This window comes from Meriones unguiculatus, chromosome 9 (assembly GCF_030254825.1).
Source record: "Meriones unguiculatus strain TT.TT164.6M chromosome 9, Bangor_MerUng_6.1, whole genome shotgun sequence".
Lineage (NCBI taxonomy): Eukaryota > Metazoa > Chordata > Mammalia > Rodentia > Muridae > Meriones > Meriones unguiculatus.
In genome coordinates this window covers 74,491,598-74,517,577 of record NC_083357.1, presented here as the reverse complement: position 1 = coordinate 74,517,577, position 25,980 = coordinate 74,491,598, and the positions used below count along the sequence as shown (strand labels likewise).

General features: G+C 41.6%; 1 long non-coding RNA gene across 1 annotated transcript; it reads right to left on the bottom strand.

Moving 5' to 3' along the window:
• Positions 1-1,901: 1,901 nt before the first annotated feature.
• On the bottom strand, positions 1,902-25,633 carry LOC132656642 (uncharacterized). The gene is made up of 4 exons (XR_009594360.1): positions 25,566-25,633; positions 5,956-6,154; positions 4,831-4,954; positions 1,902-2,224 (listed from the first exon to the last, which is right to left on the bottom strand). It is a non-coding gene; the product is annotated as an uncharacterized LOC132656642 (long non-coding RNA).
• Positions 25,634-25,980: the final 347 nt, after the last annotated feature.

The window sequence follows — 25,980 nt, the reverse complement described above, 5'->3', positions numbered from 1 at the left end:
AAAATTCTGGGCCCAGAGGGCCCTGCAGAGACTGATGCATCAACCAAGGATTATGCAAATAGAGGACCTAGACCCCGGCTCACATGTAGCCTATAAGGAGCTCAGTCTCCAAGTAGGTTGCCTAGTAAAGGGAGCAGGGGCTGTCTCTGATATTAACTTCCTGCTCTTTGATCACTTCCCCCTAGGGAGGCTACCTTGCCAGCCCGCAGAGTAAGAAGATGCAGGCAGTCCTGATGAGACTAGGGTCAGATAGTAAGGGAGGAGGACTCCCCCTTTCAGTAGACTAAGGGATAGATATGAAGGGGAAGAAGGAGGAAGGGTGAGACAGGGAGGAGAGATGAGGAAGGGGACCACAATCAGGATATAAAGTGAATAAATTATAAAAAAAAATTAATAAAAATAAAAATCTTTAAAAAAGAAGTTTAAATGTAAAAATAAATAAATAAATAAATAGATGGATAGATAAATGAAATAAAAAGTAGATAACACCAAAAAAATTTAATTTTAAAGTAGGGAAGTTCTACTTGATAAAAGAGGTTATAAAATAACCCTCTTAAATTGTGCTTCTAACATAATTTGATTTGTATATTTTAAGAATGCAAACATTTTTTTCTCAAGAAAACATCTATTTTTTATTTTTAGTTCTTTAACTTTTGATATGTAATAATCACAAATTCATGTAGTAGACCATGTGACAATTTTAAGCATGTATACAATGTGTAAAGATCAGATTGGGGTCATCAGCATCACCATCTCCTTAAACACTCAGCAGTTCCTTGGGTGCAAATCTTCCAATTTTTTACTTTCAGTTTTTCAAATGATATGTAGCCCTCTCTCCATATATATTTATAATATTAATATATATGTTTGCATATAATATATATGATATTATTATATATTATATTGTAATAATATAATGTGTTATATTAATAATTATAAGTATATAATATATTATATTTTATACACATACTTACCATCACCTTGCTATATTAGAACTTGTTTCTCCTTTTTAACTCTCCTTTGGTACCTGCTATCAACTCACATTTTTATACCATGCCTTACCCTTCCTAACCTTCAGTGACCACTATCCCTCTCTACTTCTATAAAATCAGCTTTTGTTTTCTACATATGAGTGAGGAACACACACAGTTTTTGTGTTTGTGAATCTGGTTTATTTCACTTAATATGATGCCTCCAGATATGGTCCATTGCCACCAATGATACAACTTCATTATTTCAAACACACACACAAAAAAAGAGAGAGATAGACAGACAGATAGGGGTTATATTCTCATGATCTATTTGTCTGTTGATAGAGTCTTCCATTGTTTCCAAGTTTGGCTATTATAAATATTGCTACAGTAAGCATGCAACTGCAAGTATATCTCTTTCTTTTAGGCAGTGTCTCTTTGTGGCCCTGTTATGGAACTTATTATGTAGACCAGGTTGTCTCAAAGTCCCAGAAATCTACCTGCCCTGCTTCCTAATCCTCTGGGATTAAAAGTATGTGCCACCATGTCCTACCTGCAATATATCTTAATAGATGGGTTTTTTCCATGTTACAGAGAGTCTCAGGGAATTATCTAAGCCAATTCTTTTACTATAATGTTAATAAAATGAGAACCATAGAAATGTTTCCTAATTTTCTCAAGCATCTATAGCTACTTAGCAACAAAAACAAAGCTGAAAGTTTTAGCATGATGAATGCTGATTTCAAGGTTATCTTTGGGCTTTGGACTTTGAGTCTTCAGATGGTTATTTAAATATAATGCTAAGTATGTTTATTTAGCACATTTCATGCACTTTTCATAGTGAGTATTTAAAAATAAATATGTGCATAAAATTATAGCAGATATACACAACTTTCATCTGTAAATAATCAAAGAAGAACCTCTCACAAGTTTGAAACACTACAACTCAACAACTAAATGAAGCACAGACCAGTCACTCATCTTTCTAAGTAACTACGATGAGAAAAGGTTATGATTTCTTGAGAGTAGTCTAAGCAATGCACATAAGGTACATAACCCAAAAGCTGGCATTCAATAAATGCTAACTAATGTTTCTAGCATCAACTTCTTCTTCCTCTTCTTCTTCTTCTTCTTCCTCCTCTTCTTCTTCTTCTTCTTCTTCTTCTTCTTCTTCTTCTTCTTCTTCTTCTTCTTTCTATTCTTCTTCTTCCTATTCTTCAAAGGGTACCAAGTCCAATGATCTTCATATACCACTAAGACATAAAGATATAAAATCATAATATATGATTCAGAAAATAAAACAGGAGAATTTCTGGGAAGGGGTGGGGGTGGATTTTAGGACAACTCTCCTCTGTGTCTCCAGAGAAGAAAGTCTGGATGCCTGAAGATGCCCTGACACTCAAGCCTCTCTCAAGAGTTTAGAGCATGGAAATGCTATTAAACACACCTCTCTCTGTTTCTGGGGAGGGCTAAGAAATTAACCAGAGTTGAAAGCTCTCTTGTCTTTCATATCAGGGGCTAGGTCTGCGGCTTCAAGCTTCCTTGGGGTTGCTTAGCTGTATTAAGCCTGGGGATCCTTTTGGAGAAAGTTGTACATACTCAGCTTCCCCATGGATTCAGATAATTCTGATCCTAGTTGAGCTGCAGGAGAACTCGGTAGGTAGATACACGGCTACCAGTCCTTATGATAAGCAAAAGGGATCTGGGGGTAAGAGGGTTCCTGCCTGAGCATCAACAGATCAATGGTGTTGTTCTGTTATTTCCTGGTGGCACACACATGTAGCAGGTGCTGTGTTTTCACGACTTATCTATTAGTTATCAGCTCTCTAAAGAGACCATCAACCCTGGCATAACTGTCACAAACTGCTACTTACAAGCAAAAACATGTAGCTATACAAAGAAAATACTTGTTCAATGAGCCTAGTGCTCAGACAGAAAAAAAAACAAGACCAACGACATCAGCAGACAACCTTAGTAGAAGAAGAAATGATAGCACATTAAGAAAAATATTTTAACTAAAAACCAGTAAGAACTCTTTTCTATAATAGCACAGTGGGCCAATAGAAGCAACCTTCTTAGTGAGGACAGTTTGAAAAGCTGGAAACACAACAAATGCATGTTTGACTTATTCAAAGAACTAATAGTAGGTAAATAAAGAGCAAATTATGGGGGGTGGGAAACTGGAAGTTTTGTTAAGGTGAGTCTGATTTCTCTTGCTCTAGGAGGTGTTGGCTGCCATTAAAAAACAAAATGCATCTGGGAAGCTGAGAATAGGAGCAGAGCTTCTGACAGTCTTGTGAAATAGAAAGATAAATACTGGAGTGGAAGGATTGCCAGAGGAGCAAGATTTATACACATACAAAAGGATTGTAGCATGGCAAAAAGGGTGCCCGTGAGTAAGCTGGGTCTCATAGGCACTAGAAGCCAGGGTTGAGTCATCTCATTCCCTTATATTAATCAGCATGGCCCAGGATACTTACAGGCACTAGTCTGTGCCAGAAGCAAGCTTAGATCTTGTCTTGGGAAAGGTAAATTTTATACTAGGCTTTAAATCATTTCTATTCTTTTGTAAGTAAAGAATCGAGCTGCACTCAATGAAAAAAAGAGCCAGGCACACACAGTCATGACAGTGTGAACGAAAGTAAAGGGAAATGACATAGAACAAAGACAGATGTCAGTAGGAGATAATAAGACAGAGTCATCAGACAGTCTTTTCTAATTAAGTATGTTCAAGCTGTTGAAAGATGAAATTGATAATTCATTAGAAAACTGAAACTAGAAAAAAAGAAAAATCCCAGGTCTAAACAACAAAAACCATGATAAAGGAAGTTAACTCAATATACTGATTCAACATACAATTAGACATGGCTTAATGTCTAACTTACACACATAAATATACACACAATGTAAAATAATTAGTGAATTAGAGAGTGGGTTATGGAATTAAAACAAACAAACAAAAAACATGGAGACAAACTGTCTTTGAGGGGTCAGAGAAGACAATATCCTAAGGCCTCTGTCTTAGTTAAGGTTCCTATTTCTGGAACAAACACCATGACCAAAAAACTTACAGAGAAAAGGGTCTTCTTCAACTTACACTTCCGCATCACAGCCCATCACTGAGGGAAGTCAGGGCAGGAACATGGGGGCAGGAGCTGATGCACAGGCCATGGAGGGGCGCTGCTTACTGGCTTGCTCATCATGGCTTGCTCAGCCTGCTTCCTTATACAACTCTGGACCACCTGCCCACAGCACCATACATGATGGGCTGGGCCCTCCCCACATTAATCATTAATCAAGCAAACACACTACAGCCTTGCCTGCAGGCCAGGTTGGTAGGAACATTTTCTCAGCTGAAGTTCCCTCTTCCAAACTAATTCTACCTTATTTCAAGTTGACATAAAATTAGCTAGGAGAGTCGCTCAAATCACATCTTTGAATTCTTACAGAGTAAAAACTATTAAATATGAAGAAAGGAATTACCATGAGTTAAACAACTATATTCCATGTCATGAAATAATCAAGTAAGAAGTACAAATATATGTGTGTTTAAAATATCTAAGGAAATAAAAACTGAAGAAAGTCCAGGAGTGATAGTGCATGCCTTTAACCCTGGCATGCAGAGGAAGGAAGCAGAGGCAGATAGCCTAGGGAACAGGAGTGTGAGGCCAGCCTGTACTACATAATAAGGTCCAGGCCAACCAGGGCTACACACACACACACACACACACACACACACACACACACACAGCAACTCTAAAGAAAATATGAACTAGGAATTACATTTTAATATAAAAGAGAAGGTTTGAAAATTAGGCAAAAACAGAAGTATTAAAAAATTTAAAGGTTCAACACATACCCATCTTTTTCTTTGGGTGCTGGGGATTTGAAGGTGTGTGCCTGCTTTCTGATCACTTCTCTGGCTGGCGGGGCTGAAAGGTAAGAGGACGAGGATGCGCTCCATCCTGATACAACTTGATGAGCTGGGGTGGGTGGATGGGGGGTTGGGGAAGAAGGAGAGAAGGTAAGGACTCCAATAGGGATGTAAAGTGAATGATAAACTAATTAATTAAAAATTTTAAAAGCAATAGACACCCTGAGGAGCAGACTAGACATAACCAATTAGAGGTGCCCAGAATATTTTAAGATACAGCTGAGTGATGCTTTTAGAATGTGACGTGATGAAAGGAGACGATGGGAATAGCAAGAGAGAAGAGCACCAGAAACATGGAGGAAAAGCAGAAAATGATCTATTAAGATCTAACTGGCCCTGAGCCTTCCTCACCTCCTCTGCCACACACAAACACACACCACTTTCCTTTCATGTTGCCCATGTTCTAGTGTGCCCTCTAACTCAATTTTTCCCCTTTGAGTTTGAAGATTGAGGTGAGGGGCTTGGAGCTAGATAGGCAGATGGATAGGAAAAGGAGCTACAAATAGCAACAAAGATGGCACATCTCCAGCTCCTTCCTCGACCTCCGAGACAAAGGCCTGGTGGGCTTTCACTCCTACCAGAAGGTCCTGGGTCATTGTCCTCCCTCAGCCCCCACTGTTTTCTTACTTACTCCTCCACGCTGGTCAGATGTGTTCAAAGCCAGTTCTGAACATTCTTCCTTCAAGCTCTGGGCCTATAAGTTCTCCTTTCTTCACCTAAGGTGAACCTCAACTAAGGGGAAGCAGACCTGCCCTATGCCACCAAAATGTCCAGGTCAGTTTCCTTTCCACTCTGCATCTTTGTCTGTGAAGAAAGAACTGTCTTTTTCTTATTTATTTTTTATTGCTCCAAGGCTGGAAAGTACAGGGGCAGCTAAGGAGGATGATATGAAGGTGGCATAATAAGATGAAAAAGCCGGCAGGAAACACAGAAGCTGATGGTGCCCGTTCCCTCTCATCTTTAGAGCCCCTGCCCGGAGCGATGTTGCTTAGAGAATTGGGAATCTCAAACTTCAAGAAAGTTGAGAGTTTTTATTATTAAACTACTCACATCTTTAAAATGATGAGCTGAGGATGTTCTTGTGACTTGAAATGACGGAGGAAGAACTTCGAATAATCCAGAAGTTACTGGAAAATCTATTTGGCTTAACAAGCATGCTGGGTTGGTGTGAAAGGGCCACAGGAGGGAACATAAAGTCCTTTTAGAGTGCACGCGACTGAGATCATCTCTTACTCCATGGCGGTTATACCTGCCCAGAACAGTATGAGAAATGATGAATACAACAGTCCAGGCTGTTTAGAGGAGCACGGAAATCAGGTGTAACAATCTTGACTTCCTCATGATGACCATCCAATGGAACTCCTACTGGAAGAGAGTCTCTTATTTCAGAAAGGTTCTTCCAGAAGTGCACCATCCCTCTCAAGAGAGAGACCCATCCCTGCTCCTGTGCACCAGAAAGAAATGGCTGAGCGCCTGTCCGTCAAAATGTCACTGTATCAGCTGAGGAGTAAAGGCAACTCTCCTAAAGTGAATGATGGGCAAGGAAAATGACTTTTCTCTTTCTGTTGCCGTCAGCTAAGCTTTGAGAACCGCAAAGCAATGGTTCTATAATCACCGCAGTTATTAAGGAGTAGACTTGATAATCCAATACCTACGCGTATTAAGTCAGCTTTGCAATCGTTTATCCCAACTGGGGTTAAGCAAACATGTTAACCAAATCGTGCCCCAAAGTTGTGCAGTGATGGTGGACACATTCTGGTTCTTTGGCTTGGCAGTTTTAAAAGTGTTTTTCTGGGGGCTGGAGAAATGGCTCAGTAATTAAGAACACTTGTTGCTCAATCATGAGAACCAGAGTTCTAATCCCAGCATCCATGTTGGGCAGCTCACAAATGCCTATACTTCTGGTTTTGAGGGACATGACACCCTCTTCCAGACTCTGCCGGCACCGATACACACTGTACACACTCACACACACACACACACACACACACACTCACAAAACAAAATATTTAAAACAAGCTTTCTAAGTTCATTTAAAACGAGCTTGCTAAATTCATTCACTTGTTCATGAATTCTCTTTCATGTTCCATCTTTTATCCCCATTACATTTTCTCCCTCTCTGAATATCAATTCAACAGTTTCCCCGTGTTTCAGGAAGGCATAATATGCAGTTCACGAGGCAGCGCTTTAGATTCAAGAAATGATGCCATGCTTAGCGTTTAAAACTTTCCCTTTTTAAACCAGGTACTAGGTTATCACCCTGTCTCCTGCTCCTAGCCTGCGGGGCAAGCTATAGTGCGTACCCGTCACCGCATGATAACAAACAAACAGGGTTTCTCCACGTTCTCACCAAACTCTGTGTTGGAAATCTTCATCTATCACCTTATTAGCCTGTGTGATGAGGTCTCTGGGGTGTGTACCTCAAGGGAAAATGCTGGCTAGAAGTCACATGTGTCCCCTGGATCTGCAAGCTGAGCAAGCAGCAGCATAGTGAGCTTTCACAACTTTCAGTCCATGGGAAATAATAAATATCTCTCTCAAGCTTCAGTTCTCTGACTACTCATAAATTTGACTATCCTTCCACATATATTCTAACTTCTTAGGTAAAATGCTGATGCTCTTTGTTCATTTTCCTGCTGAGATTTCTGGCTTTTCCCCCCGTTTTCTATATTTCTTTATACAGTTCTAGAAATTGAACTTTTGTTGCTCTATACATTGCTAAATTTCCCAAGCCATGGTTTTCTGTTTCACCTCAGTCCTCGAAAGTACTTTTAGTTTCTCATTGCCAACACTACAGTAAAACACAGATTTCTTTACCTCTGAGCTAAGAAAAGAACATGGATTATTCTTAGCAAGTAGTTGGTGAATCAATGAACAACTCTAGACCAAACCTCCCTATTGAAAATTAGATTATATAATCACATGCCTCTAATTACGTTAATGGACTCCTAGGACAGAGGACGGACTCTGGGCATTCCAGCACTCAAGATTTGCTCACCTGATATCTCAGTTGGACAGAGTTAAGTGGTGTTGGATGAGGAAGGAGAATTGTTCAGTATGTCCCCATAGGAAAGACCACAAGGATTGCTGTCTTATATCCTTTCTCTGAACACTAGGACTATCTGAACTATACAGAGGAAGGGTGAAAACGGACAACATGACACATACATGTCAAGCAGTGTTAGTCTGACCTTTGCCCAGTTAGTCATGATCTCAAGTCCAATCCTTCTGGGTCCTTCTGATAGCAAGAACATCATTATTGCTTGACTGAGAGAAGGACTTTAGTTCCCATCTTAAGATAATTGCTCCTGCCTGAGGGATAGCCCCAGTTCCCATGATGCAGTGATTTTCGTGAAATATTTGCCACACCTAGAATGATGAAAATATCTTAGTTACTCTTATCTCAGCATTTTCAGCCTTGAAGTGGGAAGTTGAAGAGATATTGGGTAAATTCAGAACTATGCGACTTCATGAGGAACAGACCTTAAATGACCAGCATGGCTCAAAGTTTAAGGTTGCAAAGGAAACAGGTGCATTATAAAAGTAGAGATGTGAAGCTTTTGCCTTGTTTGCAGTTACCCATTGGCCATCTCAGACCCAAGAATGGAGTCAGTGATACAAGCAAAAGGCTACTGGAAGTCTTTGCTGTAGTCATACTACTTTCAACCACATGGAAAAGCATCTTTCATTTGGGGACCGTGACACATCATCACAATCCTGTACTCATGTACAGAACTCAGAAACAGGAGGAGTCAAAGTTCAAGGTTGGCCTGGGCACACGGTAAGATCCTGTCTCAAAATGAAACACAAATAACCACAACAAAGCCTTAAATCCTGCCCCGTTGCACATTGGGACATTCTTGCCTCTGTCTCTCCCTGATGCTTACCCCTTTCACATCTCTGTGCAGCCCTTCCTCCCTTTCTGATAACTGTCTACACTGAAACTCAATTCTGTGCCCATTTCCTAGGGAAATTTTCCCCAAGCAACCCTTTTTCCAAATTACTCTGAAACTCTTCGCCTGAGCCGTTCATTTGTCGGTATGGAGCGTGCCGCTGGAAATTGTTATCTTTTGATTAATATGCTTTGTCTCTCCAAGTAGGATAGCCATAATTTATCAGCTCCTGGGAAACTGGAGCTACAGTTGTTAGCTCTCATACAATAATTACTTATAGCACCGAGACAATGCGCCTGGAAGCAGATGCAACATTTGTTCCCCGTAGGTTCGAATGACACATTCCCGTGTCTACTTCCATTGCTTGCTGAACAAGACATCTGACAGGGAGGTGGCAGCCCTTGCTAGCATGATAATGAATCAGCATACACCGATCAACAACTCCTCTCCCATTCACATGTCCAAATTACGCATTCCTTTGCGGGTCAGCTCCATCGAGCCTACCAGCTGCCACTAAGGTTTTCATAATTTATTTGCTTTTATTATTAAAGATTCTAGCATGCTTAAACTGGGCAGCAGGTGGAAATGGATTAGGAGATCTTCCTGGATTCTTTGTGCTAACCTGAAAAGTGTCCTCCTGATGGAACTTTTTATGACCATCAAAAGCGGAACAAGAGTCAAACAATGCTACCATCTCAACCCACAGTGTAACCAACCATTCCATTCTACTTTCAAAAGCCAAGAGGAGGAGAAGCAATATACTTAACATAGGACTCAAAGCAACAAAGGGCATCACCTGTTCAGAAAAGGTAAATCTGCCCCAGTGCTATCACCCATTAAGAAACAAACAACAACAACAACAACAAAACCATCATAAAAAAAAACACCTTACAGCCTTTGCATGCCAGATGAAGCCTCCCCCAGTCCTACTCCATGCCACAGCACCCTTATTGATTCTCTAGTTTCCATTTTTATGTGTGTATGTGTGTGGGGGTTATATCTGTATGTTTGCATGTGTGTGGAGGGGTGCTGTGTGCATATGCATGTTTGTGCACACATGTGTGTGTGCATGTGCGTACACATGCATGTGGTGGCCTGAGGTTGATTTTGGGAATCATCTTTGATTGTTCTTCTACCTTCTTTAGTAAATCAGTCTCTCAATCGAAGTCAGAATGACCCGCCGTGGCTGGCCTCACTAACCAGCTTGATTTGGGGAATCCCCTTGTCTCTGCCTCCTTAGGCTGGACATTTACATTGGTTCTGAGGATCCAAATTTAGGTCATCAGGGCAAGCACATAACCACCAAATGATCACCCCAGGTCCATTGATGACATTTCATTATGCTATCTGCCACAGTATATTTGATCTTTATTTATCTGTAACAAACAGAATATAATTTCCTGAGGACAGAGACTTTTTATCCCTGGGATTTCAGTTCTTAAAAGTCCATACGGCAAAAGAGAAGGCCTGCAGTATTGAAGGTGAATAAAAACCCCATGACTATTTACGGTTTTCGACTTTGGATTATCATAAAACCATTTTGCAAGGCTGAAATCTACACATATACTGGGACACAGTGAAACCTACAGACAAAGAAAGACAGAGAAGAGGAAACTCAGAGACAGGGACAAAAGGGAGAGATGCATCCATGAGCAAAAGAACACCCTCAGCCACTAGACATGGGAACAAGTTACAGACAAGTACAACCATGCCAAGACATTGCTTTCAGCCCCATGACACTAACTCTGAACTTCCAGCCTCCAGAACTGTAGAAGAATAAATTCCTGTCATCTTAAGCTATGGAGTTTATGATAATTTGCTGCAGAAATCACAGGAAACTAACAGGGTAGGTAACTGGTCAGAATATCATAAACATGTCAATCATGATTCAAAGCCAAGTGCTCTGGTTTTAACACCCAGACATGTTTCTCTTTTCAAGCAGTCAGGGATATTCTGGGCATGGCTTAGTTTCTGCCCACGAGCTTTTAGAAGCCTCGTTAGCTTTTCACAATCTATAGTGAATAGTGTTGACTTTCAAGCTCCTCCCTTTAACATGAATATATCTTCACGTGACATTCCCAGTAGCACACAAAGAAATGTATGTGAATTACATCTTTTAGTGCTCTCAACTTTAGGAAATAGATGCAAATCATTATTCCCATTACAAATTGAAAAAGTGGCTGTACAAGTTCGCTCTTGGGAGGATATGGGGTTGACTCTAGCTGAGACTCCTAGTAGCAAGGGTCATGGAGAGTGAAGAGGCTACCCTCTAACTAGACATGACTTCTAGTGGAGGGAGGGGAATACCAACCCATTCACAAAAACTTTGACCCATAATTTACCCTGCCTACAAACATATGGAGGGATACAGATAGAGCAGAGATTAAAGGAATACCTAACTAATGCCTGGCCCAACCTGAGACCCACTCCATGGGAGCCATACTATTAACCCAATCTCTGACATTATTGATGATACTCTGCTATGCTTGCAAGACAGGAATCTAGCTTAACTGTCTTCTGAGAGGCTCCACCCAACAGTGATCAAAACAGATGCTAAGACTCAAAGGCAAATATTGGGCAGAGTGCAGGGAGTCTTATGGAAGACTCGGGGAATAGAAGGACCTGGAGGGGACAGGAGTGCCACAAGAAGACCAACAGAGCCAACTCACCATGGCCCAGGGACCCACATGTAACCAATGGGCAACTTGGCCTTCATGTGGGTCCCCTAGAAAAGGAAGCTAATATAGACTTTGTTGCTTGCTTTTTTTTCCCTGGCAGGGTTGCCTTGCCAGGCCATACGGGAAGAAGATGTACTCAGTCCTGATTTAACTTGATGTGCTGGTGTGGGTTGGTGGGGAGGGGCTCCCCTTATCTGAGGAATAGGGGAGAGGAAGAGGGGGGAGAAGGAGAGAGGGTGGGACCAGAAGGAGAGGTGGCAGGAGGCTACGATTGAGATGTCAAGGGAATAAACAAACAAACAAACAAACAAACAGAAAATGGAAAAAAAAAAAGCCTAAGGTAGAGAGAGGTTAAATTTTCCATCCAAGGCCCTACATAGTTGGATTTGTGGCATATATAACAAATTGTGCAGGTTATTGTTTTTGGTTTTTTAACTTAAACTGTGCTCAGTCTTCCTCCCACATTAGCTTCTCATCTTCTTAGATTTTCTTTGTGCATCTCATAAAAGTGAGGCATGAATTACCCAGGGCCTTCGCAATATTAAGGCAGATGGAAATGGTAATAGAGTGAAATTATTTACTCATGCTTGACAAGCTAAGTGGAGGGTCAAGTTGGTGCAAAGTTAAAGGAAAGAATACAATTTGTGCTCCTCCTATGCCTCTTAGTCCAGCAATTGATGTCAGAGCTGGGAGAAAGAAGACAAGGATTGCATCCCAGACAGACTAGGATGGAGGATCATAGAGAGGGCCTCAAGCTTCACAGTGTAACACCCAGGACGGAAGTACCAGCAATCTCATGTCGCCCTGTGTCTAATGATGATCAGGAGCGACAGTCCATCTCTCCCACCTGACAAAGACAGTCACCTCCCTCTCTTTCAATGACTTGTCACTCATGTGAGGATGGTAAGGAGAAAAGGACAGAGGTAGTAAAAGAGCTTCTGGAAATGAACACCCTCATCCTTTAGGCTTCCTGGGACCTACCTCCACAGCTACCTTTATGGAAACCAGCAATCAACTCGAAGGAGAAGGATGTGCACAATGGTTCTCTCTTACACTGAATTGCCTATGGCGGCTATCTGATGTGACAGGTGACACTCATTTGTGGTAAATATTGTTTGGGTCCCTGAAGTACTCAGAGGCATTGGTATTCAGTGTGTAATTCTAGCTTACACCTTCCCATGGGGTGTTTGGGGTCACCCTGCTGATATTTCCATCTCACCTCATTCTTTTCTCGAAAACGATTCATTAGCAAGCCAATTGCAACCACGGGGGCAGCGTGCATGTGCTAACCTCTCTTCCGTTTGTTCTCCCAGCAATGTGGGTCTTGTCTATTTAACCCAGTGCCAGACCCAGCAACGGTTTAAGTGCTCCAAAGGGCAAAGCATCAATTACCACGAGGAAGGCTTCATCTACAGGGTGAGGAGGAAATAGCAAGTTTGACCTTTTAGACTTATGCTAATGTGTAGGTCACCAGAATCCACTTAGACAAAGACCTTTTTCTGAACCCCCTCACAAAATGAACAGTATCTCCTACCATAAGCAAACAGGTCTTTCTAGGAAAGCAGGCTAGAGGCGTTTATGTATTTATTTCTAAAGTATCAATTTTGGTTTCACTAAATGAGAATATCTAGGGGACTTCAAAAAGGGGGAAAAATGGGAGATGCTGACATTATTGAGAAACAATCCCTAAGTGACCCTTTGGTGAGCATAACACACACACACACAAAAATTAAATGATTAAAAAAAATTCTTTTGCTTACCTGCACCCCACCGACAGCTTAGCCAGTCCTCCACTGCACATTATGGGTCCATCCCCAAATAAAGTACCAAGGTGAATAAATTTGGGCTGTTCTTCCTGATGCCCACTCAAAAGGAGTTTGTGTACATTGCCATGCCTCCCCTAGGGTGTTTGTGAACTCACAAGCAAGGCCACAGAAATGACTCATCTCTGCCTTTCAGGATGCCCCAGCCTCTGAGAGGAGAGAATCAGTATCATCTGAGTTCATCTTAGGAGAGACCTTGAACAGTCACCTCTGCCCAGAGAGGAGCCATTTTTCACAACCCCTCTGTTGTCCTCTCTGGGAGAAAGTTGCCATCACATCCTTTGGGCCCCCCTCAGCTAGATTGGAAGCCCTTTCTAGCATCCCTCCAGATGGATTTCTCTCATAACTAGCAGTATTCAACACTTAGCAGGCCCCTGTACTGCATGTGTGAGATCACAAAGCTGCTTGACATGTGTAACTGACAGAGGCGTCTCGAGGGTACTTAGCCATTGCCCGTGTTCTCCCCCCAGCCGGAAATATTGCAGAGCAAGTGCACACTTGACTTGAACTTTTGAGTGGCAACTCTTTTAGGTAAGTGGAAACAGAGCAGAAATGCTGCCCTCAGAGAAGCATTTGTGGAAGGGGGACCAAGTCAGGACGTGAGCAGCAGATGAGGCTTGAGAGACAAGATTGAAAAACCCAGCATACGTTCAAACTCTAAATCATTATTGACTGAGCTCCATACTGTCTTAACGGCGTTTATTACCTCTTGGTTCCAATTCAAAGTGCATATTAAAGCAAGCAACATTGTGAAGACCGGAGGGGCTAGCTTAGCTTACTACCCATAGCTTAGTAATCGTTATGCATTAATTATTCAGGAGCCTGAGCTACTCTTTGCAAACATTAAAAAAACAGTGACAGCAAAGAAATATGCCTCCCCTTTTAGAGGTTGGGAAGGAGGAGTGTTACTTGGGGTTGATGCTGCCACGATATTTAGCAAAGCATGAGAGCTTTAGTAGATAAATAACAGAATGTAGTATCATGCAAACTGTTAGCAGTGTATTGGAAGACTCGAGTATTCCCTGTAGGGCATTTACATTGGATTTGCTATGATTGCGATATCTGCACAGTGATGCATTGCGTGTTTTATTCTCTTTATTATATGTTTTCATTACTTTGTGTGTTAGAATGCAATAAAGAAAGCCGAAGCAATAAAGGCTGATTGATAATAATAACTCTGCAAGGGTGCAACTTCCGCTTGAAAGCAGATCTGGAGTTGGAGGAAGCAACGGCCTCGGATCATCTGTTCCTTTGTTAAGGTTTTATCTTCCTTTCTGATAAAGAAATGGTAATGGGTGTAGAAACAGCTTTCCATGACAGCTGGCCTTTCATGGTAAATGAAGAGGAAGGTAGGCGAGGATGGGTTCCACTTATAACGTGCAATCTTGCATACAGTTCACTTTTCTGTTTCCTTCCTTTTGTGTTCTGTAACTCATACATCAGACGCTGTGTTTTAAATGAAAAGCAAGGGTTTCTTTTGTTTCATTTTTAATAGGCTCCAGGATCATTTAGGCTTGGTATTGGTTAGCTTTCCGTAGCTGTAATGAGTATCTGAGGCAATCAACTTATAAAGAAAAGAGGCTGGTTTGGGCTCATGGCTTCAAATGATGCCTCATAACACAGCAGACCCTTTGTTTGTAGGCCTTTTAGACAGTTCAGCACGGTGAGCATACATGGCAGACCACACCCACCCATCCATGGCCTTGGAACTAAATGGAGAAAGAGGGGACGGGGACTCTCTCATTCCCTTCTAGTTTCCACTAGTGCTAGCTAATCTTAATTGTCAATACCCTGTGGGTATGTCTACTTGGGTATTTTCTTTTTTTTCTTGATATTTTTTTATTATTATTAATTACACTTTATTCATTTTGTATCCCCCCATAAGCCCCTCCTTCCTCCCCTCCCAATCCCACCCTTCCTCCCCTTTCTGCATGCATGCCCCTCCCCAAGTCCACTGATAGGGGAGGTCCTCCTCTCCTTCCTTCTGATCTTAGTCTGTCAGATCACATCAGGAGTGGCTGCATTGTCTTCTTCTGTGGCCTGGTAAGGCTGCTCCCCCCTCAGGGGGAGGTGATCAAAGAGCAGGCCAATCAGTTTATGTCAGAGGCAGTCCCTCTTCCCATCACTATGTAACCCACTTGGACACTAAACTGCCATGGGCTACATCTGTGCAGGGGTTCTAGGTTATCTCCATGAATAGTTCTTGGTTGGAGTATGAGTCTCTGGGAAGTTCCCTGTGTTCAAATTTTCTTGTTCTGTTGCTCTCCTTGTGGAGTTCCTGTCCTCTCCAGCTCTTGCTATTTCCCACTTTTTACTTGAAATTCCATTCACTCTGCCCGCCAGTTGGCCATCAGGCTCAGCATCTGCTTTGATAGTCTGCAGGGCAGAGGCTTTCGGAGGCCCTCTGTGGCAGGTTCCTAGGTTGTTTCCTGTTTTCTTCTTCTGGCTTTCAGAGGCCCTCTGTAGCAGGTTCCTAGGTTGTTTCCTGTTTTCTTCTTCTTCTGATGTCCATCCTCTTTGCCTTTCAGGATGGGGATTGAGCGTTTTAGTTAGGGTCCTCTCTTTTGCTTAGTTTGTTTAGATGTACTGATTTTAGTGGATTTATCCTATGTTGTATGTTTATATGAGTGAGTATATACCGTGTGTGTCTTTTTGCTTCTGGGACAACTCACTCAGGATTGGGTATCTTCTTACATGCTAACCAGTATGGAAGTGTGATGGGAGGGCGTGTGTTGGGAGGGCCCCGCTCCCCGCCCACTGTTGACTAGACCACCCTAGATGGACTTGAGGTTTTTGAATAAGAGAATAACTGAATAGAAGCCTGGAAGTAAACAGCACTCTGTGGCTTCTGCCTCAGTGGCTGCCTCCAAGTTCCTGCCCAACTTCCCTCGATGATGGACCTGTAAACCAGATAAACCCTTTCTTCCTCAAGATGTTTTTAGTCAGTGTTTTACCTCAACAGCAGAAGGAAAACTAGGACACCACCACTTCCCAACAGCGCCGTAACGGTGAGCAAGCCTTCACCACGCGAACCTTGGCAGAGGTTTTCAATCTTCCTGTTGCTTTGCCCCTCTAATACAGTTCCTGATGTTGTGATGACCCCCAACCATAAAATTACTCTGCTGCTACTTCATAACTGCAATTTTGCTACTGTTGTGAATTGTAATGTAAGTGTCTGATACTCAGGATATCTGACAAGGGACCCCTGTCTGGATCATGACCCACGGGTTGAGAACAAACTATACCAGACTCTGGTCACTCCCACAGCCCCTCCTAACTTCTGAAGCTTGTGTAAAGCTTGTCTAAGGGGATTTTTCTCTTTTTAATAATTTATTTAATTTTATTTTATGTGCATTGGTGTGAGGGTATCAGACCCTCTGAGACTAGAGTTACAGACAGTTGAGAGCCACCATATCGGTGCTCAGGATTGAATCCAGGCCCTCTGGAAGAGTAGCCAGTGTTTTCTCAACCACTAAGCCATCTCTCTAGCAGGGATTTTCATTAGTGGCTCTTCATCTACCAGACTTAGAGCGTCCGCATGTGTGTGTGTGTGTGTGTGTGTGTGTGTGTGTGTGTGTGCTTTCAATCTAAGGTAAAAATGTGCTTCAGTCTTAGCTCATCAGATGCTGTGATGAGTTGGTGACAGACAGGATCCACAAGGCTAAGACTTTACACAGTTGCTTTGTTTAGAATATATGGTTTCTCGGTGGGTGTGTAGGGATATGGTTGGGCTGGAAAGAGCATTTCTCTGGGGTGTCGGAGAGGGGTGCTGCTTGCAGAAATTGAATGAAATGGTTTCACTGGGGAATTGAAAGAGCAGAGGAAGGAGCTATGCTGAGATGGAGAAAAAGAGAGCACAACATTAGGGCAATCAGCACACGCCGTCTCCACTTCTGTGTCACACAGGCTATGGTCAATGGCCATGTGCAGGTTAGGATGCCTGGCAACTCCCCAGGAGATCATGTCTGTGGGGCAGACAGATGGATATACGCACCTCCAGGAAGGCCCCTGCTCGCACTGACATGGAAAGGCACAGCCTACAAGATTCCAGATGGAATCTCACTGGCTAGCAGCAGTCTATAACAAAGCAAACACCTTCGGAGACCACTCAGAAACTCGTGGGGGAAATTTTTGCAGGGAATTGCACTTTTGTATTATGTAGGTGTGGGTGTGAGTCATAAAAAGTTGGATAATAAACATTAAGTGCCTTCATTTGTACCTACAAACAGATGAGGCCTGGGGGAAAATGGGTTATTTGCGAAATAAAGGGCAAATTCCATTTGCGATTACAAAGGGCAGGCAGGCACTCCTGGCATATGATTTTCTAAAAAGCCCAAACAATAAAAACAAGCACATTAAAGGGACAAAGCGATGTTATATTTGGGTCATGCCAGTGAGTCACCCCACAGAGGAAAGCCGGTGCAGAGGATGACATAAAGGATGGGGGTACTTAGGGAGCATGTCAAACTGGGGGGGGAGAGGACTGGCAAAACACTGGCCACAGGAGAAAGAGCTAGAAAGCTTGGTAAAGTGCAAATCACCAGGCTCCATGCCCCAAAGGGGCTGACTCGGTTGCTTTCAGACAAACATACTCACGTGGCTATCCAGGAAGGCCACCTGAGTCTGCATGGACAGCCCAGACCAGGAGCCAGGCCATTGACAAGGGACTCACCCTGTGTCCAGAAAAGATAGAAGGCTCTATATGACAGACGGTGATGAGGAAGGCTTCTGTAACCAGACACTGGGGAGGAAACAGGAAGTTAGGAGAAACAGAAAAAGAAAATGAGACCTGTTACAGGGCGGTGGGAAAACACAGGTACTGATTCCCAGCGTTTGCACAATGCCAAGGAGTCTAATGCCTAGACAGCGGAGGAAGGTGCTCCAAAGAGAACTCTGTCGGCAATTATAGGGTTTTCGGGATGACAGATGGGCTTCCTAAAGCGAGTGTCCACCTGCAGGTCCAGCTCACAGAGGTCTTTATTCCTTCACTAACTTGACTGCTCAGAAACATCTGTGTGAGTACACGGGAGACTGAGGCAGGAGGAAAGAGAGTCTTCGGCAAGCCTGGGCTACATATCAAGTTCAAGGGTCACCTCAGCTAAGCAGAAAGATCTTGTCTCAAAAGCAAAAGGAAGGACAAGAGAGGGGGATAGCAAGAGAGCTTGACGGAGGAAGGGAGTCAGTGAGTAAATGTTATCTAACAGAAGCGCATTTGTTGGGATCAGAAAGGCATTCAATACCTCTACCTATAGCTACCTTTACTGTCCTATACCTACTGTACTATTCTGTCCCTGGACTCATAAGCTGGGTGACATTGGCAAAATAGTGCTATCTCCTGAGGTATCTACGGTTCAATAAAGTGGAAGTGCTAGTACACACCTAGAAGCTTTTATTTAATTTTGTTTTCATTATTATTATTAGTGTGTGTTTACATGTGTGTGTGTGAGTGTGTACACATACAAGAATCATGCATAAGCATGCTTGGAGGAGGGGCACATGAAAGATCAGAGGTCGACTTTTGGGACATGGTTCTTTTGTTTGATGCCCAGATGTTACAACTGCAATGTCCTTTTGACTGATTTTTTTTTTCCTTTGATTAGTATACAGTGTCCTTCTCTACGTCTTCGGATTAGTTTTAGTTTGAAGTCTGTTTTGTCAGATATTAAAATAGCTACCCAGTTTGCCTCTTAAGTCTATTTACTTAGAATATCTTTTTCCATCCTTTTAGTCTGAGGTGATGTCTATCCTTGATCAAAAGGTGTGCTTATTGGATGCAGCAAAATGATGGATCCTGTTTTCGCAACCATTCTGTTAGCCTGCACCCATTGATGTTGATTCGTGTTATTATGTTCTTGTATGTTTTCTGTTGTTTATTTCCTCCCTCTTCTGATTTGCTGGTCTGAGGCTCTTTATTACCTGTGGTTTCTTTGTTGTTGTTTGTATTGGGGTGGGAGTGTTTTGGGTGCAGCTAACTTCTTTAGGTTGAAGTTTTCCTTCTGGGACCTTCTGTAGGGCTAGATTTGTAGATGCATACTGCTTAAATTTAGTTTTATCATGGAAGATGTTTTTTCTCCATCTACTGTGATTGAAAGTATTGCTTGGCATAGTAGCCTATGCTGGCGTCTGGGGTCTGTTAACACCTGTAGAACATCTGTCTAGGCCCTTCTGGTTTTTGGAGTCTCCACTGAGAAGTCAGGTGTTATTCTAAAAGGTCCGCCTTTGCATGTTACTTGTTCTTTTTACCTTGTAGCTTTTAATATTCTTTCTCTGTTCTGTACATTTAGTGTTTTGATTATTATGTGTGGAGGGGACTTTCTTTTCTGGTTCAGTCTATTTGGTGTTCTTTGTGCTTCTTGTACCTTGACAGGTACCTCCTTCCTTAGGTTAGGGAAATTTTTTACTATGAGTTTGTTGAAAGTATTTTCTGTGCCTTTGACATAGGATTATTCTTACTATTCTTAGATTAGATTTTTCTCATACTGTACCAGAGTTTCTGCTTTTGTTTCTTTGTTTGTTTACACTTAACATTTTCCGGTCCAGTCATTTTGGATTCAGTTTCAAAATCCTGTTCAGCCTCATTTAAAGACAATAAATGGGGCTGCTGAGATAGATCAATGAGTGGGTAGAGGTGCTGCCATCCCAGATGACCTATGCTTTTCTATACACGGTAGAAGAGGAGAACTGACTCCTGCAATTTGTCTCTGACATCCGTGTGCTGAGGGGATGAAACAAATGAATAAATGTCCAAGAAAAAGGAGGAAAAAAGATCTCAAAGGTGGTAAAGGTTCTGACCCCAGCATGCTTGACCATTTCGTCTTGAGAACCCCCATTCTCTATTAATCTCTTCTGACATCTTCAGTGCTCAGTATCGGACTGAATCTCCCTAATGCAAACAGCATGCTACCCGGAAAAGACCGTGTTCTGCGTCCAGTTGTCTATGTATACATCAATACGTTCGCGTTCAATAAGTACCTTTTCAGAAAAAGTTCAAAGTTTCACGATATGGAAGGTGTTTGTGGAAACAAAATTTACTAAAAGATGAAAGGACTGAGTGCAAACGTATCAGCAATGCAATCAATATAAATGAGTTCAACTGGAAGATAAAGAAAGGAAAATACTAACGTTTTTTTTTTTTTAAAGGAAGTACATCTAAGAGAAAATTTATAGACAGCATATTTTAAAAATTACACAGAAGACTTAGAAGTAAATGGACAGAAAAATATTCATCAGGCATGCCCCAAAATCTGAATTAGTGTCAGGCAAAAAAAAAAAAAAAATAGGCTTTAGGAGAAAGCCGTATCAATGGAGGTTTCTGAATATTAATAAATAATCCGTTTTCTAGAAAGACATAAAAGTTTAAACATGTATGCAATTAATAAATCACACACAATAAAATGCACATAAAACATTTTTAATGTCACAAAACAGAAGATACTCAATGAAAAGGAAGAACAGGCTTTAATCTATCTCCCTTGGTTAGTTGGAGAATGAACAAACAACTAGCAAAATACAAATATTCAAATACAGAATATTTGAAGAACAGAACAAATGGCTCCCATATAGTAATGTATGTTTGGAAAGCATGGTTAGGGAATAAAAATTGTGTTCAAGCACATATGGACTCTAGAAAAACTGATCTTATAGAAGTGTCTCTATAAAGTTTTGAAAGATTCCGCCATCATCTAAATTGTCTGATTTGGTTAAATTAGATATCAGTGGTCATTATTATAATTCCCTTATTTATTTTAGAGTATGGATGTTTTGTCTGCACGTATGTCTGTGAGCAGCATGCATACCTGGTACCCATGTAGACCAGAAGAGGCTGCTGGATCCCCAGGGACTGGAATTACAGATGTTTGTAAACCACCATATGGGTGCTGGGAATTGAACCTGGGTCCTCTGGAAGCTTACTGGTACTCTTAACCTTTAAGCCATCTCTCCAGCCCCACTGAGAGTTTTGTTCAGTACCACTTGAAAAATTAAAATAGCACTTCCAAACAATTCATAGATCAAAGGTGAGATCACATTTAAAAATTAGAATAACAAAAAACTACAAAGCAAAATCTGAAAAATATAATGAAAAGGGTATGGGAGTAAAAAAAAAAATGTGCCTGTAAGGTTTTTCACGGGAGAAAAAGTAAGGTCTTCTGTCAACGAACCAAGAATCAAATCCAGACTTACACAAACCAAAGTCTATGAGGAGCTAGAGAGAAGGTTCAGTGGTTGAGAGTATTTACTGTGTGCAAACCCAAGATTTACTACAGGGTGACTCATGCTGGGTATCCAATACCCTCTTCTGGCCACTGAGGAGACCTGCATGTATGTGGTACATCACGCGGGCACACACACGTATACCTAAGTACAAGTAAAATACGTGATCTTAAAAAAGAAAAATGGACATTAAAAGCAAATACAAAAAACAAGCAAAATCAAAACAATTAAGCAGAAATAGTATGAGGTAAAAAAGCAATGTTACTAATGAAGAGGATGAACAAAGCAAAAAGGTTGCCCTTTATTTTATCAAACTGTAGAAATATTTATCTGAAACAAAAGAACAGCTGTAATATCAGGAACAAGATTGGTCACAATTATAGATTCCTGGTAATACACTAACAATGACATTTTGTCAATAAAATTGAAAGACAGAGAAAAAAATGACGAATTCCCTAAAATCGTTAAATTATTGACACACATGAAAAAGCAGAAAACTTGAAAAAGCAGAATTATCCCATGCTCATTAAGATAACAGAATCCACTTTAAAACTGCAATAAAGAAAATAAACCTCTTCTGTAGAGCCAGAAGAGGTTTCTGTGAAGCTTCTAACAGAGAGTCAACAAACAACTGATTCTAGAGTCAAATGGACTCCTGAAGCTTTGCCAAGAAATGATCTTCTCGGGGTAGAGATGTAGCTCAGTGCAGAGCCTGGGCCTGCCTAGCATGTGGAGGGTGGCCCTGGGGTCCATTCTCAGCTCTACAGCAGCAGTAGGACAAAAGTATTCTTCAGCTATAGAAATATGTAAGGCTATTCTATAGCCTTGTGTTTAAATTTTTTTTTATCTATCATTTTTAAATCACATTTGGAATCAATTTAGCATATCCTATGAATATGCATGAAATTTCATAGCTTTTCATTTCTATTCTTTTCTCTGTCACAATGATTACTTATCTGTGCCTCATCCTAGTGACATGATTATGATGGCATTTACGAATAAATTTTAGTGAGTCTGCTTAAGGATTACAGCGTAATCATATATAATACAGTAAGCTAATGTGGTTACTACATAATATCCAATATCTAATATAGCTTCCCGTCTTCCTCCCTGTAGCCAAATAATTTATACATTTAGCGATTTTTAAAGATTTTTACTTATAATATTTAATACTGTGTAAATAGTGGTTAAAATGTACACATTCTGTTCAGATGCAGTCCTTCCTCTTGGCCCTTCCCCATCACCTTCCTCCCTCTACATTTTCTGTGTCCTTTCTCCAACAGAAATGCCTTCTCCTTCTGTCCCATGTGTTCTTTTGCCCTGTCCACCCTGTCTTTAAAGTGCCTTTCTCAGAGTTTCTTAAGCCCCTTTTCTGGTAATTTAGTAGATTTTCATATATATTTCTTCCCTTCCCACCTCTACCACTCACAATGCATTTGTTCAGGAGCACCTGAAATATTTTTAACATTTGACTCCTTTTCAGGAATTTAAAATACGCTGTTAAATGTTTCATTAAAACTCTCGAGAATTTGACTGGACTTTCTTTCTTTTTCAGTATTTATTTTTATTTGTTGTGTATGCATACCACATGTATTCGGGTGCTCATAGAGGCCAGTGGAAGGCATTGGAGCCTCTGAAACTGGAGTTACAGGTGGTTTTGAGCCGCCTCATATGAGTGCCAGGAACCCATCTCCAGTGTCTGGAAGGGCAACAAGAGCTCTTCTTAACCGCTGAGCCATCTCTCCAACACCAACAGAAATTGTCTGTGAGGAAGATGTCTGTGATTTTTGGTAAGACCTAACATCTATCAGTTGGTGATGTGAAGAGCAAAAGCTAGTTTCCAGAGAACAAGAATTTCCATCTCCGCATAGAACCATACAAATCCAGAGCTTTAGGTTACCCTAGAGACGTCAGAGCCCAGACTACAACTCCCGAGACTCCAAAAGCCCCACAAATTTTGGAGTTGTCAACCAGTCAGCCCTCTGCCGTCGCGGGAGCCAACCTCTTGGCATTGTTCCTGTTCCTTCTCTTTCTCTGGCCCTCCCTCGGATTACTACCCTAAGAGATGAGCGGAGCTTCAGGGATCTTACATCTTATCTGCACTACCCTCCTCCTCAGAGCTGGAAACTAAGGACTGTGCGCCCAGCGGCTGCTTTGTTTCTTCCACACTGGAAACAGAGAGTGGAAAAGTCTCAGAACATCTTTCACTAGAAATCTGACCTGCTGACAGAACCCTGCAGAGCCAGCCTGGCAAACTCAGTGCAGCCCGGATAGGAGCGAGGCTCCCACACAGCCGGCAGTCATGCCCCACATCAGTCCTCCGACTGTGAATACCAGGAGCTGGCTGTGAACGCAGGCAGCCACACCCTCTCCAGGTTCGTTCTCTACAGCAGCGTTCATAGGTGTTGCGAGGACATGGTGATATGAAAAAACAGATATTCTCACGTTGTTAGGATAGAGGCAAATGTTTCCTTATGTTAGAATAATGAAAGAAATGATTTCACTTCCATTTGTCTGTGGACAAGACTCCCATCAAGATTGGGAATTCCTAAAAATCATTTTTCTCGATGAGCATCCTCAGGAGGACTCCTGGACTCCAGTGTAGACAAAAGGCTTGAGAGCATCTCACCTGCAACAATCACCATACGATTTCACTTCTTTTTCATCTTCATTAAATGGAATATTACATGTCTTCTATTTTACACATTTGCACGTGCAGGTATCTTTGGGTAGAGGGACTTCTGAGTACATTTCCCAAAGTTCCCACGAATCTAAAATTAGTTGACTATTATGCTTCATGCCCTCAAGGAGGGTGAACAGTCATAGGATATACAGAATTCATGGTTTACCTGACTTGGGCATGAGGGTTAAGTTGCTTAGCTTTGTGTGGCGTTCTTCCATCTTTAAAAATATTGTTTTATGTTTATTTGTGTCATGTGTGTTTACATGGGAGTATGCACATGAGTGTGTAGGTACCATAGAGGCAGAAGAGGGTATCAGATCTCCTGCAGCTAGAGTTGCAGGTGGTTGTGAGCTGTCTGAGTTGAGTGCCCGCAACTGAACTCAGATCTTCCAGGAGATCTCAACTGCTGAGCCAAATCTCCAGCCCAGTGAAGTTTTAGTTTTGCCACAGAGAGGAAGGAATTTTTGCCTTTAGCACAAGTCAGAGAAAGACAAATGTCACAGGTTCTCTCTTGTGAATAATCTACATTCTAAACAAGACCAAGAAAGTAAAGAGCATTTGGGAAGAAGAAGAGAAACAGTGGGAAGGGGGTTGGGGGAAAAGAGAGAGAGAGAGATGCAATCAAAACACATTAGAGCATAGTCTATACACATATGAAAATATCACCATAAACCTGTTATTTTATATGATTAACATACACTAATAAAAATGAGTGAAGAGTCACCGTCTTAGACATTCTTCATTGCTCTGATAAAACCCCATGATTCTTGTAGCCATAGAGAAATAGTTTATTCTGGCTTATGGTTCCAGAGGGAGAGTATGTAATGGTGGAGAAAGCATGGCAGCTGGTATCTAGAGTAGGGAGATGAGAGAGCATATCTTCAATCACAAACACAAGGGAGACAGGAACCTGGAAGCGGGTTATAGCCCCCCCCCACTTGGTCCCTGAACTTCCTCCAGCAAGGCTCTCCCCCCTAAAGGCTGTACAACCTCTTCAAACAGCACCACCAGCCAGGGACCAAGTGTTCAAAAGTGTGAAACTATGGGGACAGTCTCCTTCACACCACCACAGTCACAGACAAAACGCGAATGTCAAAAATCCATGGGTTATTTCAATATATGCATTATAAACTAATAAGAAAGGCAATGAAGTCTTTGCATTTGAAAGGATGTACTAAGGAGAATTGTATGGACTCAGATAAACTGACTTTACCCTCTCCCATTCTTTTTCTTCTTACTTAAAATGAGGGTAGCCTATATTACAAGAGTTAATTATGTTCAAGCTTCTTGCTTTTTCCTCAGTAGGAAGTGAATTGAATTCAATTAAATTAGGCAGTGGTTATTTCATGCACATAGGAGATTGGGTACTCACCCTAACTGCCATGGATGAGGCTCTGTAGGCACAGCGTCATGAAGTGAGGCTTCTTCGGCTTACCAAAGGGCAAACAGGTACACACACCACCTCTGTACAGATTGAGCCACTGTCCCACAAAACTGCATTTGAGCAAAACCACTTTTGGCAACCTGATCCAACCATCAAGATGAACCATTTCCCCAGTGCATATCGCAAATAGAACCTGAATCCCTATCTGCCCCTCTGAGGGATAGCTCTTATCTGGATCACCTAGAAAGAGAGAGAGACAGAGAGACAAAGAGAAAGTCAGACAGACAGACAGGCAGGCAGAGACAGAGACAGAGAGAGAATCCAGGCTAAACATATCTAAGGCAAAAAAGCAAACATACCCAAACAAAAACAAAAGAAGAAAACTATAAAGAAAAGCATGAGA